Source organism: Triticum urartu, chromosome 4 (genome assembly GCF_003073215.2).
Source record: "Triticum urartu cultivar G1812 chromosome 4, Tu2.1, whole genome shotgun sequence".
Classification (NCBI taxonomy): Eukaryota; Viridiplantae; Streptophyta; class Magnoliopsida; order Poales; family Poaceae; genus Triticum; species Triticum urartu.
The window spans coordinates 302,192,444-302,212,907 of record NC_053025.1 but is presented as its reverse complement, the minus strand read 5'-3'; positions in this window follow the sequence as shown (position 1 = coordinate 302,212,907).

Here is a 20,464-nt window from a genome sequence, read left to right as displayed (position 1 = left end):
ATTGGACCGTATGATGGTATTTGCTTGTACTAGCTCAATGATCCATATTTGAATTGAATGGACAGTCTAAGTTTCGAGTTGGAGACATTTATTTTTAAAACTTGCACTTTTTTGCATGCAAAACAAATAAATTCTCAGCCATGATAACATAGTCGGTCGTACAAGAGGAGAACACTTATAATCAAGCGCCAAAAGCTATCCAAATTTCCGCTCACATCGAAATATCTCGTGCCCGAAAGTTTAGCCCTGCGATATTCCTATTTTACCCCTGCCACATGAACGGAAAAGGGCTGCTTTGGTAACTCCATTGTTTTTCCCTCTTTGCCCCCATCATTCTTCCCCAGAGCCCCTCCCCTTCCCCTCCCTGACCACCCCAACCATGGCAAGCCACCGAATCTAGTCCTCCGCCGCAGCGGTGGACCTCACACCCTGCCAGATCTACCTTCCGCACCTTAGAACCCACAACTGCCAACTCACCACTTCACCGGAGCCGCTTCACCGACTGGCTTGTCCACTGCTCCAGATCTCCTTGACCGCCATCATGGTCCACCGCACCGGATCTGCTTAACAGGCGCCCTCGTCCACCATAGTGTAGGCCCTTCACTGACTCCCTCACCCGCCCCATCGCTGGCCCTTCATACAAGCCCCCATCCGCCGCAACAGATCCGCCTCACCGAAAGCACTATACAACCCGCCCGCCGAAGCCTTCGTCCACTGCACCGGACCCGCTCCTTGGACGCCATATTAAACTCCACTGGCCCTGCTTTACTGACACCGCAGCCTCATCAGGTTATTTCGATTTGTACTCCTTCAGTTTTTCTCTTCTTTATCGTGCAACTTTTCACTTACCACAGGTGAGGCTGTGTTTGATAGCAAAGTATTATGAAAAGCGAAGTATCAAAAACTGCAGTAATTTTACCTATGGGTATGAGATACCATGGTTTTACCATAATAGAGTTTTTTTGATGTATCCATAATACATAGAACTTGTTTGGCTGTTGCGGCACAACACAGTAATTTTTGCTGCATAGCCGTTGAACAAGTGCAGCTACCTTGCCATTAGCAGTGCAAGCACGTGCAATTGGCTGGCCGTTTCTATTGCATTTTTGCGGCTAGCTAGCTGGCTATCCCTTATCATCTGCGTGCATAACAACTGAAGCTGAACGGCTCTTGTGTATACAAAAAAGTCCACCCAAGGCACATTGCCTATGACTCACCTGCCGCTGAAGCTACACATAGACGGAGTGGCTTGGCCTTCTTTGCGTCACCATCGAGTCCTGGAATGCCAGCAAACTAGACGAACAGCTCGAGCAGTCCTGGATTAACAAGCATTGAGATCTAGCTAGCAGACTAGACAAACAACTCGAGTAGACTAGACAAACAGCTCAAGCGGAGTTGAATTCACAAGCATTGAGATCCAGCTAGTAGTCTAGACGAACAACTCAAGCGGAGCTGAGCGACATGCATAGTTTGGAAAAGCACAACCGTGGAGAAGAAGGTGCCGGCGATCAACATGAAGAGGAGGGAGGAGCGAATCGAGGGAGGGTGAAGGGTTGTCTAGTCACCTTTGGTCTCTCCATCCCCATCTCTTTCCTTTCCCATGGCCGCCGAGGGAGCTATAAGGCGACAGCGGCGGCCACGGCGTGGGAGTGATGCCTCTGTTTTAGATCGAGGGAAGAAGATAACAATGACATGCCCTTCTTTTCGCCTACTCTACTTTTTTAAAAGAGGTATCGGGTTCTTTTTTTATGCAGAGAAAAAACTGCAGTTTAGCCAATACTGCAGTTTTAAAATCACAATTGTTAGAAGGAATCAAACAACTTATTGTAAATAAAACTATGGTAATCCTAAAAATTGCAGTATTCTCAAAATACTTAGAAAATACTTTGTTATCAAACGGGGCCTGAGCTTTCTTGTATGTCGACAGGTGCCCCAACCGAAGCACTACAGCCGCTTTAGGGACGGTGATACCCGGCCCAAACTCAACCGCAATAGGAGCACCATCGACGATGCTTAGCTATCAAGTATGACAACGATACCCATACGCCATCGAGAATCAGGTACTATTATCCAATGGCCGGCGCCTACGTTCACTTTATTAGCATAAGCAGCGCACCTTTGAATGTCTTTAGGGCATCATTCAATTTTTCATGAGACGCGTTATTCTTCTTGCACCTGTAGGGCCATACTTCTGGCAGTGAACATGTTACATGTGCTAAATTACATACGAGTGCATATATAGTTAATATCCTTTAGTTTTGTCCTAAGTATTATTGTACTTCCTAGATATCACTGCCTACTATTTTACTTCTTGCATGCTATATTTATGATAATGGTGTTGTTCTGATGCCACCTATTGGTTCCATCAGATTGCTTCATGTTCTCTATGCTTAATTACACAGCAGCAAACTAGCAGGTGGTTCCGCTGCTTTTTGTTCGTTTTACCCTACATTTTCTAATGCTAGCTATTACATCACTGCTCCGAGCCCTTGTTCATTACTTTTTTGTGTGTTCTTGATCTTCCAAAGTTGCATGACTAATTTTATGCTTCTATTAATTATGGAGCTGCCAACCCCATCAAGAAAAATATTTGTTCTTTTGTGGCTGGCACCTCGAACAAGCATAAAAATAGAGTGGAGCAGATATATTGTCGCGTAAGCACACACCCTTCTTTCATTAGTTTAGATAAACCACTGATGATCAATTCAAACCAGTGCATGCGATTAAAATTAATTTTACCTAAATAGAGGGTGCATAATAAACTACAACAACTAGATTTGCAACCACGAGATGCTGACGATATCTTTAAAAAAATTGCAACACCAGCGAGGCTCCACACCAACATATGGTAAGCCAGTGTGTTTTAGTACATATGAATTGTAATGTGTGTGGGCTGCTTTCTTGGCTTGTGCCCTCAACCTGTAATCCCATAGAATTACAAATAGTTTAGTTGTATGCTTTACTGTATTGCTTGATTTGAATGCTTGTTTGTTACTTGTTAGGCTATACCTGAGTTGGCCAATATGTCAGCAGTGCCTGTTGTACTATCATAAAGAAATGCATGCCTAGTTCATTTGAGTCCTTAGCTTTTCCTCTGAACTTCATCACAAGACTGTCTTCATAGTTTATATGAGGCCACACTATTAAGTGCTTTCTTGGATTATTTCAACTGCTTAGATGCCTTGGCAACTTAAATATAGCGGTGGTACACTCCCTTTCAACTAGGGATGTCAACTGGGCCCCGTTTAATCCTGGTTAAAGTCCACTAGTGGTATGATAGTTCAAAAGAGTTTTTGTTTTTTTGAGGAAAATGAACTAGGGAGCTAGCAAAAACTAACTAGATGGGACTGGCGGATGTCGTTTATTTGCCGCTTACATCCCTAGTTTCATCTTACCATTTTAATTTCTTTTCGGCTGATGCTGCTTCAAACCATTTAAATATAGCTTGCCATGCTCGGCAATAATTCGTACGTCGTTTGCCATGTAAGCTTACTGCCTGGATCATGCGATAACTATCTCTTACTTATGTCCAGCGGAAACCTTTCAGGATGCCGTTCGCACTAGGACACGTACAGCCCAAGAATCCATTTGGGGAAGCAGTGCGCCATCCTTGTTATCAAATGGTAGTAGTTCAGAGGCAACACCGCCGGAGAGCAGTCTGAGCACAGATATTATAGTTCTTGAGGCTCTACTAGAGGCAGAAAGAGATTGTGTGGCTGCCATGAATGAGGTAATCTTGATCTTGAGGCTGGAAATTATGCAATTAGCTGCACGCATTATGCAAACAACCCAAGAATTGGAGGAAATAAGAATGTTGCATTTGAAGAAGGAGGAGGTGCTGCTATTTCTGCTATCTGAAGCCCAGGGTAATCCTAGTTCTTCTTTAGATACAAGTTGAAATTATCATTAGATTATTGTACTTGCATGTTGTGTCATGTCTCTGAATGGATTGTGTTGTAAGACCCCCTACGTTGTCCATGTGTTGTAATGATCCGAATTTTTTAGGCGAGGTAATCCTTAGTACTTGTATGATTGACATAACTTGAACTGTTTTTCGTGTGAGCATATTGTATTGGATGAAATAACTGTTTGACTCAAAGTGTATCCAACCTGCTGAATTCGAAGATCACGGCATTTCTAAATCATAATCATATATAAAGGTGGAATAAATATTTGTTGTGGTTTTGAAGAAATAAATAACAAAACGTAGAATTATCTCTGGATATTTGTAATCGAATACAAATTGGATTTGAATTTAGTTGCCAGGTCCCAGGGCAAATGTGAATGCTAATTCTCCCAAGTTTTAAACGAAGTGGCTAAACACCAACTATCATTTGTGGGGTGCCCGAAGCAAGTGTTTGCAAGATGGAAATTACTGTCTACCCCTGACACTTGCATCCTTATTGACCGGATTTACACTGCTGTCGATAGGGGTAGACTATTAACTTCAATCGGACGTGACACGACCGCCTCTGAGCCCATTCAGACACGGTGGGCGCCAAATGTGGGCAGCAAAACACATTTGAAGCAAGCTCATCCGAAAGACATGTGTCTCTCCCTCCATTTCCCCATTCATGCACGGTGGGCGGCAAAAAAAACTCTACTCGTCCGAAATCGATGTAGGCAAATATTTTAAATAGGGGCAGATGTGTAACTTCACTCGGACGTGATACAACCTCCCTACCTGTCAGCCCCGTTCATACAACGTGGGCGCCAACCATGGGCAGCAAAACACCCTCTCCTCGCCCGAAATCACAACGGCAAATATTTGGGAGATGTGAGATTACCGTCCTATCCCCAACCGACGTGAAGTCCGAAATTTTAAACGGGGAATAAGTTCGTAACTTTCCCACATTTCAAACAGGCGCGTCCTAATGTTTGAGATTCCCCCTCCATTTCCCCATTCATACACCGTCGGACCACAACAATCTCACCACTATGGCCAGCCTCCGCCGTCCGCCTCCCCATCCTCCACCTTGCCGGAGCCGCTACCCCTACCCTGTCATCCACTTGAAGAGATGGGCGTCTCTCATCCACGGCACTGGACCAGGATCCTTTCATCGCGTCCTCTCGCTTCATCGGCACCGTCGTCCACCTTGTCGTTGCCGCTCCTACGACTGCCTCGTCCACAGCAAAACTATTTATCCCCTAACCCGGCCGTCTTCTGTCTAAAGTCTTCTTCCCTGCCGCAGACAGCCATCCCACCCATAGCACCCTCAATGTATCAGCAGGGCACAGTGTCGTAAGAGAGGTGGTACTGTTCCAAATGTGCTTAAGTTATTAATCTCACCCGGAAAATAGATCGTAAATTGTTTACTGTACTTTTCTTGTCCGTACCAAATCGTAGTGGCTAGTTGAAAGCAATCATTGGTTGCGAAGTAGCTTTGTCCGGTTTGCACCCTCAGTTCCGCCATGGCACAGTCACTATACTCGTAAAGCTTATGGTTTCCCCCCTTTATATTCACTACCATCATCGTAGGTGCTTCGTGTCGTGCTAGCACTGCTCCTCAAGACCTCAACCCATCAAGTGAAACAACATGCCACTCGTAATTCCAAAGCTTAGGTGAGAAATACGAATACGAATATGAGAACGTTTAATTGGTCACCTAATGTTCATATATTCGTTTCAAAAAGCATGTGTGCCACCCACTGGTCCAGCTAGTTGCACTTTCCTGATTTTACTCTTGATGCTTAGGGTTTTCCCCTTTTATCTACTCTACTGGTTTCTGTCGTACTAGCATTACTTCACCCTTCAAGCTAAACAACACAACACTCAAAATTCCAAAGCTTAGTTCTTCAAATATGATTGTGATATGATACTTATATTACTTAACAAACACATTTAATTGGTTAGCTAAAGGTCCCACTTGAGTTTCCAAATGCATGTCGCGACATATAGAGAGACAACAGAATTGCATTTCTTTGTCACTTGTTAACTGTAATTTCTTGTCCATACCAAATATTAGTTTTTTTCAAAGCAAACATCGGTTGCTAACTACCCTTTGCGCGGTTTTCAGCTTCAGATCTGCCATCCCACTGTCACGGTCAACACTATACTAATCATGCTTACGTTTTCCCCATTTTATGATGACCATGATCAGCCTACGTGGTTCGTGTCATAATAGCACTGCTCCACCCATTAAGCTAAACAACTTAGTTGTACAAATTCAAATATGATATTATGCTGATATTAGTAAAACTAAGAGATGTTTAATTGGTCACCTAAATGTTCCTACTTTAGTTTCGAAATGCATGTGAGCCACATATGTATAGAAAGACTTGTAATATCTTCAATCTGCTTGCTCTTTTGCTCTTCGTTAAGATGATCCTCTTCTCTTATTTAATAAGTATGTTCCTTGTTGGAAAGAGTAGCAAATACATTTGTGGTCGACTGTTCAGGTCAAGTTGTTCTACCTTAGTATATTTTGAATCTGTCAGGTCAGGTCGACTTGTTCTTCTTTACTATATGTTGAAGCTGTCATCTGCACAGTATCATCACTTCTGGAGCTCTCATATTTTGAGTAGTAAGCCACATTATATTAATGCACACACCAAATTACAACATGCATGGCATCTCCCAGAAGAATTGAAGAGATAGCACAAAGGGGTTTACAGGGAGGCAGTATTGGATTAGAATCACTTCTGCATTACAAATATAATCTCACTTGTTTTTATGTTTTCATGCATGTCAAGTATTGGACATTATCAAAATGAATATGAGAATGGGCGCACGAGAGGAATATTGCGGAACAATGGACTGGCTAACATACTTGGCATGGTGGAGGATGGCCTATCTTATTCACCCATCAAGGTGCTTGCTCTAAGTTGGCAAGGTTGTATTGGTCGCACGTATTTTTCATCTGAACTCTCGCGTTACTTCTACTTTGTTACACCATCTTCTTAGTTTAAGAATCATATATGAGTATATGCCATACCTATCCATTTTTTGTACCTATTCCATGTGTCGTCATACTATGTTTTTCTAGTCAAATGTTGTTCGTTCGTAATAGATGTCCAAAAGGAAGACACAGGCCCATGTGTACCACACTTTACCCCTACTCCACTGGCCAAACCCCTATTAGAACTGCTGAGAGCCCAGCGTTAGGTACTGTCTATGATATCAATTCAAAATATGAACTCCTAAATTTTGGCATGTGCCTTACCTTCTCTCTTGTATGAAAACTAATTTCAGATGAATCTCCTTGCTCAAAGGATCATAGGATCTCAGAACAACACTAGGCTCTGCATTGCTCTTGTCAGTACCTCTTGCCCTTTGTCAGCATGTTTACTCTCATTGCTGTTTGATTATGTTGCATCACTGTAAATATTCACTTCTTTATCCTCCCTTTGTTTGAAATTATAAGATCTATATTTACTCTCAGATAAATGTAGAATTGACACAATGGTTATGAAGTTTTGGATTACTCATGTAAGTACCTGTTGTCATGTACTCGCTCTATATTGAATTAGTTGATCAATTAGATGTATTTAGAACTTAATAGTGCTAGATACATCCATTTGAGTGTTAAGTAATAACGGACGGTGGTGGTATTACTGTACTTGCATCGCTAGATAGTTGATTGTCTAGCATTACTCTACATCTTATCTTCCCTACCCTCCACTTTCTCCAAATTATCATATCTACATTTACTCTTGCCAAAATGTTGAATAAAGCCAATGACACTTCACACATTGATGTCTGCATTCCTCTTGTCAGTACCTTTTGCCTTGTAACCCTGTACTTAATTAATTGCTCTTTGATTATGTATCACCAGTCTGCACCTGAGCTTCATTATCCTCTATTTCTTGCAATATTATTTGATCTATATTTACTCTCTGCAAAATGTAGAAAAATGGCAACGCTTATAAAGAATTTTCTTTGGGGAATTTATTGAATTATCCTTCCATCAACATGGTGATGGGCTTTGTCCCCCCCCCATGTTAACATGTAATGTAAGTTCATCCTTTTCAAGCCTTCAAACTTTGTTCTAGTATAGAGTTGGATAGGCATCATTTCCCCCATTGTTGTTTACTTTGCTGTTTACATCTGATTGGATGTTTGCAACAACTACCAGTTTTAAATTGTAGTTGTAAAAACATGTTCCTTATGCAGAACAAATCTATTTATTTTCTTATATAATTGTGAAACCTGTTACGTGTCTCCTTGTTTCTCTTTCAGAGTCGTATCTCTTATGCCAGGCAGAACTTTAGGGAAGATAGTGAGCCAAATCATATTGAGGACAGCGAGATGACCCCAAGGTCCTGTCTTGATGAAGATAATGAGTTGAAGCTACTCACCAGCAGGTGTGAGACAACCTCTATGCAGTCGCTGCCTTAATCAGTTCGAGTTCTTCAGTCTCAACTTAAAGTGGAAAGGCTTGCTTGAACTCGGCTCCGACTTGAAGTCAAAGATGTAAGGAAGATGTCAGAGTACTGCCTTGCGCACTATGATGCCATACAGCTAAGGATGGAGCATCTATCATTGACACAACTGAGGTCTCATCAGCTTGTTCGGCTGCTTGCCAGGCCTACCCTAGCCAGGCCTCGTGCCTTCTAAAATGCTCTCAGTTTTGTATATTCTTTTGTCGGCACATTTATATGCACTGGGGGCGATCTTTGATGACCAGTGTATGTAATCCGCGGTCACGTTGTGCTTTATTATCACCGGTAGAGAACTTTGATTCCCAGTGGATGTAATATGTCGTAATTTCTTTATTGTATAGTATAGGTTTATTCTTTGGTCGGTATGCTATAACTTAGGCCGGAAGGTTCAGTGGATCTCTGTTTTGTCGGTCTTCAGGCCAGCTCATTACTCATAGGGGCCAAAATGTGGGCCTATAATGATCTTGGGCCATTAGCAGGTCTAAACCTATAGTAGTTTCCCGCCGTTAACGGGCCGAGTAAAGTTCTAGCCAGCTGGGCCAGAGAATACCACGGGCTTTTAACAGGCTAAAACCTAGATTGGGCCAGCGTTGGGCCGAAAAATTCACGGGCCAATATAGGCCGAAAGTGCCTAAGGCCCATGTTTGGCTCAAATAGGACGAGAAGTTAACATGCCAAAATATATCTCGGTCCAGTTTGGCCCAATAAAATTATGGGCTTTAAGCAGGCCGGTATCCACGCGGGCCATAGACCCAAAAGCGTCACAGCCAATTATCAGATGGGCTGTAAACAGGCCTGATTCAACGCGGGCTGTAATTAGGCCCAACTGTTCCAAAGGCCATTAATAGGCCGATAGGCCTGTTGGGCTGAAATTTATCCACGAAGACCACGGGTCGTTAAGAGGCCTAAAGTTACTTCACACAAGAAATAGCCAAGTTTCTTCATGGGCCGTTAAAGGGCCTAAAGTTAAACCGGGCCGGCAACGTCCCAGATGCACCACTTGCCGCTATCAGGTCGGAAGTATTATCAGGCCAAACTCGTTAATGGGCATTTAACAGGCTGAAATACAAACCTATCTTAGAATGGGCCGAAAATAATAGGGGCCTGTTAACGGGCCTGATCCGATATGGGCCGTAATTTGGCCCAAAACACGGCAGGCTATGAACGGGCCTGATCTACTATGGGCCTCAATCTAGCCCAAAACATGGCAGGCTGTTAATGGGCCAGCACACTAGTGTCAGAAAAAATATGGTGGGCCTTTAGCTGGGCCGGCCTTTTCATTGGAATAGGCCTCTATTGGGCCGTGCCACGTGTCGATGTATCATAGGCGCCTCCTGTCCAATGAATGGATGATATCTGTCCCAATGGTGAGCCAACACGTGTTTCCTCCAGCCAATGAGAATTTTACACGTGGAAAATCCTCATTGGTCCGGGCTGTTAGCGGGTTATCAGATCCAAAACCAAACCCGAGAGCTTAACGGCGACCCGTTACGGTGGATGCCACGTGTCGGTCACCCTTGACGAAAGCAGTTTTGTGACTCGTGATTTATCGTCATGTTGGACACTTCTGTGATGATAATTTTCGTAATGTCATGGAACACTTCTACGACAGCACATGTATGACTATCTTGATTCTGTCATAAAATTGTCAGGGATGAACATGCATGACAGAAAACATGACCTATTGTGACAAACATGTATAATCACGGAAGTGTCTTTTTTGTAGTGAGTCGGGTCGGCCCTCAGGGGTACCCGCGAGTTGATGTGAAAGTCGGGCAGGCCCGTAGAGCACCGACGAGTTTTCTACGAGGAACGACCGGGCATTCTGGGCCCTTGCCGTAAGTCCATGAGACGGGGCGACGAGGTCACATTATCGTGAGTCTCTGCTCATCTCTGCGAGCCCCCAATGCACTAACAGGTTTGGGTATTTGTTCTGAGTTGGCTGTCATGGGAGTAAGTCTGACAGTAAGAATAGGGGGTACGTAGGAGGAGGCAAGGTCCTAACTACGGCGAGGTTGTACACACGGGTTTTACGAGTTTAGGCCCCTCTCGGAGGAGGTAACATCCCTACGTCTCGGTGCCCTAAGGCTTGTCGACTAGAATACGTGTGTGAGTTACAGGGGGCGCAAACCCTTGTGCCAAAGGAAGGGGTGGCTTATATAGTGTGTGCCAGACCCCTCCAGCCCACAATTACACAGGATTTAATGTAAGTTAAGATAGGGGCATTACTGGTAACGCCTGCTATAAATGACTATTAATGTCCTTGAAGACTGCGGAGTGAACGCCTAGCCGTTGCCATCCTGAGGTGACCTTAGATCTTCCGTTCTCTGAGTGACTCTTCGTATGGTCGAGTGGAATTGGGGTATCCGAGTGGAATAGCTAGTGAGTGGATTGCACTTCAGTCAGTATCTTCTGTTGTACTTCCAATGTCTTTGACTCTAGGGCAATGTCCTTGGGTAGGGCGTCTAAGTCAGGCCTATGACCCTACCCTAAGTACATGGCATCGTCATTAGCCCCCTAATAGATTGAGGTCCGAGTGAAGTAAGGTTGAAGCTGTTTACGATTCGATTCCATGCTTCGGATTTTTAACCTTACGTCAGTCGCCTTGATCGATTCTATAGTCGTCGAGTGAATTACATTGTAAATCTTCGAGTGAATTAGGGTATGAAATATTTGGCGCGATTGATCGCTCTGTGGTTCCCGGATCTCAGGGGATTCAAAATTTTGGAGAAGCGTGCAGGATGGAGCGTGGCGCAGTTAGCGGAACAGTTAGACAGAGGCGCCTCGATTTTCGCACTGCCTTTTTTGCCACATATCAGGCGAGCGTATGCTGCAGGATGTGATAAGATTGCTTGGGTCCACCGGTCAGTCACTCAGAAGCGGCCTTATAAAGAGCGCTCAGGCCGATATAATGTACAGTGCTCCTCATTCGGTCATCTTCTCATCTGCTTCTCCACCGCGCATCTCTCGGCTTTCGACGCTTCCACCCAGTCTGCGTGCACTCGCTGCCATGGGAAAGGACAAGAACGCGGCCCTGGAGCACACGAGGAAGGTGTCAGTAGCGATGGAAGGCAAGAAGACGGCTCGGGGGTCATCGTCCGGTCTGGTCTGCCGCCTGGTTGGATCTAGGGGACTGGATCCGCTCCACCATCGCGGAGGAAGATCTGGAGAGGCTCGCCGAGGACGGCATGGTTGCTGACAAATCTTGGAGGTTGCCGGAGGGGGAATTCGAGCCCCATCCGCACGAGGGTGAGGGTGTCCTCCTCACCACACATGTCGATCAAAGTTTTTCCCTTCCCTCGCATCCGTTCTTTCGGGGTTTCTTGAAGTTTTTCGGTGCCCAGATTCACCATTCCCCCACAACACAATCACATATCTTGCTGCGTACATCTCTTTGTGTGAAAACTTTCTGGGCTGCCAACCACACTGGGGTCTGTTCAAACACATCTTTACTTGCTGCTCTCACACGGTGAAGAAAGCAAATCTGACTGACGAAAGGACGCACATGATCCAGATATGCGGGGGTTTAGGGATTCAAATTAGGGGTAGAAGCACTTTTCCTTCCATGACCCTTCCCGAGTCAGTCCATGGATGGCAGTCGACCTGGTTCTACTTCAAAGACGTCACGACTCCTCGTCAGTCGACCGGTCTTCCCCCTTTCACTGTGGAGCGACTCCACCAACCTTCTTAACTGATTGTGACCCTAGAGGAGAAAGGCGAGGTGTCCCTTTTAGTCAACCAAGTCGTTAACTTGGTCCAGTAGGGTGTCACAAGCATGGATCTGTTGGAGGTGTTCCTCAGTCGGCGAATCCAGCCTCTCCAAGCCCGTGATCATTCAATGTGTATGTACTCAGGCCCTGGAGACACCGCATGGGTCCACCCAGAGGAGGTCTCCGAGGAGACAATGGCTCAATGGCTGAAGAGCATTACTGGTAACAAATATAACCCCATGGTCCAGGAGGGTTCAGCCATTCGACGCCAAACATGAGCCGGAAGAGGTCAGGCTCAAAATACCGAGTGTTTTCTTCTTCCGATCTACAATTGCTCCCGAATCCGACTAATACTTATATCTTATGTCTTGCAGATTTACACCAAGATGTATTCGATGCCGAATGGGGAGCAGCTCCTAGAGGGAGCGGCCAGTGATGCTGACAGTATCTAATGGGAGTACATGTAAGATAGCAACGTGGATGATGAGGACTCAAGCAGTGGCGAGGAGGTTGACTCGCCACCCCACTCAGAGCGTCGTTCCAAACAGTCGCAGGACCCTGTGGGCGGGCGCGGCAAAACAACTCCGTCAGGTACGAAAGTTCTGAAGCACACTCGGACTTCGACCCCCGAGCCATCGGAGAAGGCCGCGAAGCAACCCATGGTGGCTCCATCAAAGCCCCGGCAGGCCATTCCCAAGATCAAGGTGGACGTCCCTGTTGCTTCTACATAAATGTTTTGTTTCTTCTCTTTGTCTTCGTTTTGATTGGGGACTAATTTCTTTGTCTGACTGAGTGAAGTTTGGATCTTCCAGTGCTGCTACTTCTAGGACGTCCATGGATATCGACAAGGAGCAGGATGATGCGGAAACCACATACGTGGCCACTTCTCTGGCAGGTACAGCTCCACACCCAAGCTCTTACTTTACCAACTACTTCGACGGTTGAATGAACTCTTACGGTCAAGTTTTTTGCAGCACCACATGTTATCCAACTTCCAGACGATGATGATGATGAAGAAGTGCCATGAAAGGATACAGGGAGGAGGGGCAGGACTCTAAGCAAGAGGGTGCCTGCTAGCAAAGCATCTCACTCGACATCAGCATCAGAACTAGTCGATCAGCAACTTGGCGATCTAATCCGGACTTCTGTTTCTTTTGTTGTTCCTTTGTCGACTAATCAGCCCTCGGCGTCGACTGCCCAGGTCCCTTCTCCGACTGTGCAAGTTCAAGCTTCGGCTCCACCGGCCACGGCTCCATCGACCATGTCATCAATTCCATCATCTCCTTTATTTGTTACGCACCATGTCCTAGAAAACCAAGTAAGAGCTGCCAAGGAGGCCATGCTTCAAGCAGGTCTAATGATGGACCGACTGAAAGTGGTGTGTGACAATAGCAAGGCCGCCTATGATGGAAGCTCGTCCTCCAAGCCAATGTCTGAGTAAGTGGGATTGTAAGTTGATTTCTGATTGGTTTCTAGCTTAACCTTTGCTCTGTTAGGATACCCTATCTGAAAACTGCTGCTTTATTATTCACAAGATGTCCGTGGATGAGCATTTTGGAACCTTATGTGCATCTATCATGAGTCTGCACCTTGCATCTGTTCACCCACTAGGTGTTTGCTTTTGCTTTGTAGCTCTCTCACTTGAGTCAACCAGGTCATGTCGAGTGAACTCTTGAACCAGTGGGGGCATGTTGAGTGCTCCCACTGGGTGTAGTCTCCGAGACTATCGTCGAATGTTTGATTCGGCGGGGGTCTTTGAGAAATGTTTGTTTGTAGTACTTCCACTCTATTTAGACAGGTCCTGTAGAGTGAGAGTCGGGCCAATGGGGGCGCGCTAAGTGCACCCATTGGGTGTAGTCCCCGAGACTGCGGGCAGTCGGTGGTGGTCTGAGAACAGATGTTGTTGTTGTGTGTTTTTTTACTCCTTCCACTCATGCTGGGTGGACCATGCCAAGTGAGAAATCAAACCAGTGGGGGCACGCCAAGTGCATCCACTAGGCGTAGTCCCCGAGACTGCTGTTCAATGTTTGGTTCGATAGTAGTCTTAGAACTCTTTTTGTCATAATAATCTGACCTTGCAGCTTATCACTCGTAAGTGACTGATCCTTGTTTCTGTTGATTGACGTGTCTTGTTGTTGATTGCAAAAATCTTGTGAACTTGTAACCAAATTTGCTGATCCGGAGAATAAGCAGATCGAACTCAACCTTGATCTGGAACTAGCCAAGAAGAATCTGAAGAAAGCCCAGGATGAAGTTGCTACCATGGGAGGTAACAACTTGTCGATTACTCGCCTTGTGATCTTTTCCCTTTCATGCTTTCAACCGACTGATTCCACTCGAGCAGATGTGCATAGTGAAAACTGTCAACTCCAATCTCATCTAAAGATTGTTATTTCTCTAGACAAAATGAAGTAGGCTCTGGAGCAGAAGGGCCTTGACCTTGCAGCGGCAGAGAAGATGGCGCGAGAGAAGACAGAACTTGTTGACAAGAAGTTGGCTTCAGTCGGAAATTTGGAAGAAGAGAACGCCAAGTTGAGAACTATTGTTGATGAATCCAAGAAGGAAGTCGTGCAACTGAAGGAGGAGAAGGTGGCCTTGGCGGACAGAGTTGAAGTTCTCACTCGGAAGAGAGATGAACTGGAAACTTATCTGGGAAGTCTCGCCAAGAAGATGTTCCTCATGCTTGAAGGTACTTTTCTCTATCCAACTCACTGCAGAGAACTTTTACATTATGTTAATGTCACTTCAACACCTTTTTGTGTATGCAGAATTTTGTCAAAACTTCGAGGAAGATACTGGGCAGATCGAGATAGGCCTGAACAATCAACTCTCCCGTCAAGGATGAAGCTGCAATGAACGTGTTGCGACTGGAATCTCGCCTTGCCAGTGTCTTGGATTACATCGCTCGACTAAAGGTCGCGTTGTCCCAGATTGACAAGGAGTCACTTATGACTTGACTCAACATCATCCCGGCCCGAGTGCAGGCATGGAAGAAGACAGCCGCCCACTGTGGTGCTGACGTGGCTTTGTCACTCGTCCACGTTCATTGCAAGGAAGTCAAAGAAGAGAAGCCGACGTCTCTTAACGTTGTGAACACCAAGAAGCTTCAATTACAATCCTTCATGGAGACCTTCATCTATGCATCTACTCGTGTTGTAGACGGCATCGACCTAGACAGTTTCGTCAAGCCAGGAAGTTCTTCTCCTACTGAGTGAAAAACTTGATAACTTAACTTCATTTGCCTCAGAATGCCAAGTGATTCTGTAATCATTAAACTATTTCAGGCTGGGCGCTCGAGTACTTCTGCTGGTGATCTTGAATACTTGTTGGATTTATCTGAACTTGGTTGCTTCTTTTGAATGCAGTTGCTTTGTCTTTATCATCTTCAGATTTCTTGACTCGGGCAAATTTAGAATCACGGTTGAATCTCTGAGTGAGAGGATCGCTCTTCACTCGGCATAGACATTGTACTTGTGACACAATTCAATGTGCAACCATATGTTGTACTTGTGGCGCAGCTCAGATTGCAACCATATGGTGTACTTGTGGCGCAGCTCAAAGTGCAACCATACGTTGTACTTGTAGCGCAGCTCAGAGTGCAACCATACATTGTACTTGTGGCACAGCTTAGAGTGCAACCATACGTTGTACTTGTGGCACAGCTCAAAGTGCAACCATATATTGTATTTGTGGCGCAGCTCAGAGGGCATGTCCCAGCCTTTGAGTGAGGGGTTGCTCTTCACTCGGAGTATTTTTTTGTAACTTAGGCGAGTGCGGGGTCGCAGCTAAGCCTCCGAGTGAGAAGGTTGCTCTTTGCTCCGAGTGTTTTTTAGTAACTTAGGCGAGTGCAGGATCGCAGCTAAGCCTCCATGTGAGAGGGTTGCTCTTTGCTCGGAGTGTTTTTTGTAACTTCGGCGAGTGTGGGACCGCAGCTAAGCCCTCGAGTGAGAGGGTTGCTCTTCACTCAGAGTGTTTTTAAAACTTAGGTGAATGCGGGATCGCGACTAAGTCCCTGAGTGAGAGGGTTGCTCTTCCCTCGGAGTATTTTTTGTACCTTAGGTGAGTGCGGGATCACAGCTAAGCCCCCTAGTGAGAGGGTTGCTCTTCGCTTGGAGTGTTTTTTGAAACTTAGGCGAATCGGGTTCGCGGTTAAGCCCTCGAGTGATAGGGTTGCTCTTCACTTAGAGTGTTTTTGATACTTAGACGAATCGAGTTCGCGGCTAAGCCCCCGAGTGAGAGGGTTGCTCTTCACTCGGAGTGTTTTTGAAACTTAGGTGAATCGGGTTCGCGGCTAAGCCCCCGAGTGAGAGGGTTGCTCTTCACTCGGAGTGTTTTTGAAACTTAGGCAAATCGGGTTCATGGCAAAGCCACTCAGCTGGGGATTTGAACACCCATGCTTATGTGAAAAAAATCATTTAAGATATCGTAAAAATCATGTCTTTGATAAGCAAACTGAAGGATTCTTATTAGAAATCGTCGATCCAAGTGTTTATGTATAAAATCGGCGGAGCAGGTCCGCATTCCACAAGCGTGGCTCGTTTTCTTTCTTGGTTACATTGTAGAGGTGATACGCCCCGTTGTGTAGCACCTTTGTGATGATGAAGGGTCCTTGAGGGAGTCCTGGACTAAGGGGTCCTCGGGTGTCCGATCTATTGGATATGGGCCGGACTGATGGGTCGTAAAGATACAAAGACCGAAGACTCTACGCGTGTCCGGATAGGACTCTCCTTGGCGTGGAAGGCAAGCTTGGCGACCAAATATGAAGATTCCTTTCTCTATAACCGACCTTGTGTAAACCTAGATCCATCCTATGCCTATACAAACCAGAGGGCTAGGTCTGTAGATATATCCTCATAGTCATAGTCAGGCTAGACTTTTAGGGTTTAGCCATGACGATCTCGTGGTAGATCAACTCTTGTAATACTCATATTCATCAAGATCAATCAAGAGGAAGTAGGGTATTACCTCCATAGTGAGGGCCCGAACCTGGGAAAACATTGTGTCCCCTGTCTGCTGTTACCATCGATCCTAGACACACAGTTTGGGACCCCCTACCCGAGATCTGCCAGTTTTGACACCGACATTGGTGCTTCCATTGAGAGTTCCACTGTGCCGTCCTCAGAAGGTTTGATGGCACCTTCAGTCATCTACAACGATGTTGTCCAAGGGGAAGTCTTCCTCCCCGGACAGATCTTCGTGTTCGGTGGCTTCGCACTACGGGCCAACTTGCTTGGCCATCTGGAGCAGATCGACAACTACGCCCCTGGCCGTCAGGTCAGATTCGGGAGCTTGAACTACATCGCGGATATCCGCGGAAGCATAATCTTCGACGGATTCAAGACTGCGGCAGTCGCTCCCCGTCACCTCGATGAACATGACTTAGATCTCTCATCGGGGCATACCCAGGAAATTGCACCTATAACTGCTCTGGCCTTAGATCCGGAGCAGGTCGCGCCATATGAGGACAGGAAGCTCAACCCCGCCACGGAAGCCGCAGACTCCACGGTGTCGGAGCCGCACACAGACCTAACTTCTGGTAATGCCTGTGTCACCGGAACATCAAACTCGTTTCTGGCTATTAGTTCTGAACTATGTGCGTCCGCGCATGTCGAGCATGATCTGCCATCGATCGCCGAATTCAGTGCCGTGGACATCTTCCGGCATTCGCCTTTAGGCGACGTGCTAAACTCGTTAAGAGCACTATCTTTAGCAGGAGGCGCACAGCCGTATTGTGTCCGGTTCGAACTGGATGCTGATGATGGAGAATTTCACTTCCCACCCACCGCCCACTTCATAGCCACTGTCGAAGACTTAACTGACATGCTCGATTATGGCTCTGACAACATTGACGGTATGGACGACGACGTCGGAGAAGAAGAGACCCAGAACCCGCCGTTCACCAGACGCTGGACGGCCACTTCCTCGTATGATGTATACATGGTGGATGCACCAAAAGAGAACAATGGCGATGACAAGGAGGATCCAGTTGAGGATAAACCTCCCGAGATACAATCAAAGCGCCGGCGTCAGCGACACCGCTCCATGTCACGCCGTAGTAAAGACAACAACACTGGCACATGAGAAGATAACACTCCGGAAGGTGCCGAACACAACGAAGACCCCGTTGACGCAGCTACTGAACAGGATGAACGGGAAGATGGGCAGGTTAGTCCTGGTAAACATGCCACACACGAGGACTCGAAGGATAGTAATTATCTTCCGCTCTCCGAGGATGAGGCGAGCCTCGACACTGAGGATTTCATTGTGCTTGAGGAACCTCTTGAGCAGAAGTGCTTCAAGCGCCAGCTAATAGCCACTTCAAGGAGGCTGAAAAAGAAGCAGCAGCAGCTTCAAGCTGACCAAGATCTGCTCAACGATAAATGGACCGATGTCCTAGTAGCCGAAGAATACGGCCTCAAGCGCCCAGCAAAGAGCTACCCGAAGTGCAAATTGCTACCTCAGTTCGACAATGAGGCGCCGGAACACATACCACCATCGCGCAATGTGGTTAACCGACCACCACGTGGTCAGGATAAAATGGCAACTCCAGCCGAACACCAGACCACCCCACCTCATCGCAACGGTAGAGGTAAATCAGCTCGCGGTCATACATATGACCTTCGGCAGGACCTGAACAATAAAGCAGGACATACCAGATTGATCTATGGATTGCGAGGACGTGCCCCGACACGCGACGATGGCCATCTATTCAGACATGACAAACCTAGTCATGCGCAGGCTGTAAGCTGCAGACGGACTCCTTTAGAGCTATGTCGCGATACGGCCCAATATAGAGGCGCCGCACACCCTCATTGCTTCACCGACGAAGTCATGGAAGATGAATTCCAAGAAGGGTTCAAACCCGTGAATATAGAATCATACGATGGAACCACAGACCCCGCGGTATGGATCAAAGACATCATTCTCCACATTCATATGGCCCGCGGCGACGACCTTCATGCCATTAAATACCTCCCCCTAAAACTCAAAGGACCAGCCCAATACTGGTTGAACAGCCTGCCCGAAAATTCCACCGACAGCTGGGAGGACTTGGAAGAAGCCTTCCTTGACAACTTCCAAGGTACATATGTTTGACTTCTGGACGCTGATGACTTAAGCCATATAGTTCAACAGCCCGGAGAGTCCGCCATGAAATTCTGGACTAGGTTCTTAATTAAAAAGAACCAGATCGTCGACTATCCGGATGCCCAAGCCCTAGCGGCCTTTAAACACAGCATCCGCGACGAATGGCTCGCACGTCACCTCGGCCAAGAGAAGCCAAAGTCCATGGCGGCCCTCATGGCACTCATGACCCGCTTTTGTGTGGGCGAGGATAGTTAGCTGGCACCCTTGAAGCTAAAAATAGCAACGACAACTCTCGATGCAACCGATACAAGCATCGAAACAACAATGATAACACCGAGGATACATCAGTCAATGCTGGATTCAGTGGATCTAAGTCCGGTCAGCGGAAGAAGCCATTCAAAAAGAACAATTAGGACCCATCTAGCTTGGACCGCATACTTGATCGTCCATGCGAGATTCACGGCACCCCAGACAAACCACCCAATCATACCAATAGAGATTGTTGGGTTTTTAAACAGGCCGGCTAGTTAAATGCTGAAAGAAAGGATAAGGGATCGCAAAGCGAAGACGACGATGAGGAGCCCCGGCCGCCGAACATAGGGGGACAGAAGAAGTTTCCCCCCCAGGTCAAAACGGTGAACATGATATACGCTACCCACATCCCCAAGCGGGACCATATGCTTACTACCTTACATTCCGCTGTATCGGCTAGGGTAGTAAAGGGAGAACTACTGCGATTGTGCCCTGGTTTACCCAAGTAAGCACCTCAGTAGAGAAAGCCGAAAACTGACTGCCATGATGCGACGAGAGCCGGTCAGCTCTTCGGAGGTGTCATATCCTTAGAGATTTTTTCCGCATTACGCGAGGGATTGGTACTTACCCGATCAAGTGTTTACAACATCCTAGTCCGGATACTAGGGGCTGCGCCTATATTTCTATTGTCAAACTCCTATGGCTAAGTGAGGGCGCTAAAGCCGCATAGTCCGATTCCCCGGTTCGTCACGCTAAACACCTCCTTCAAGGACCAAACAATTGGATCAAGAGTGTTTAGATTACATCCCGAACACCCCCGTATTCCCTACGTGGGGGTAGAAGCCGACGACTGGCCAACTCTCAGATTTCACATAACACGGCCGCACAGGAGGAGAATTTTTTTTAAATAAATTATATTACATAACGATTTTGTTTCATCATACAAGGCAAAGACAACATGAATGTATTCATTCGAAAATAATGTCTTGCGCACATTGCGTTGCTAGAATGCGAGACCCCTCTAAGACATCTGC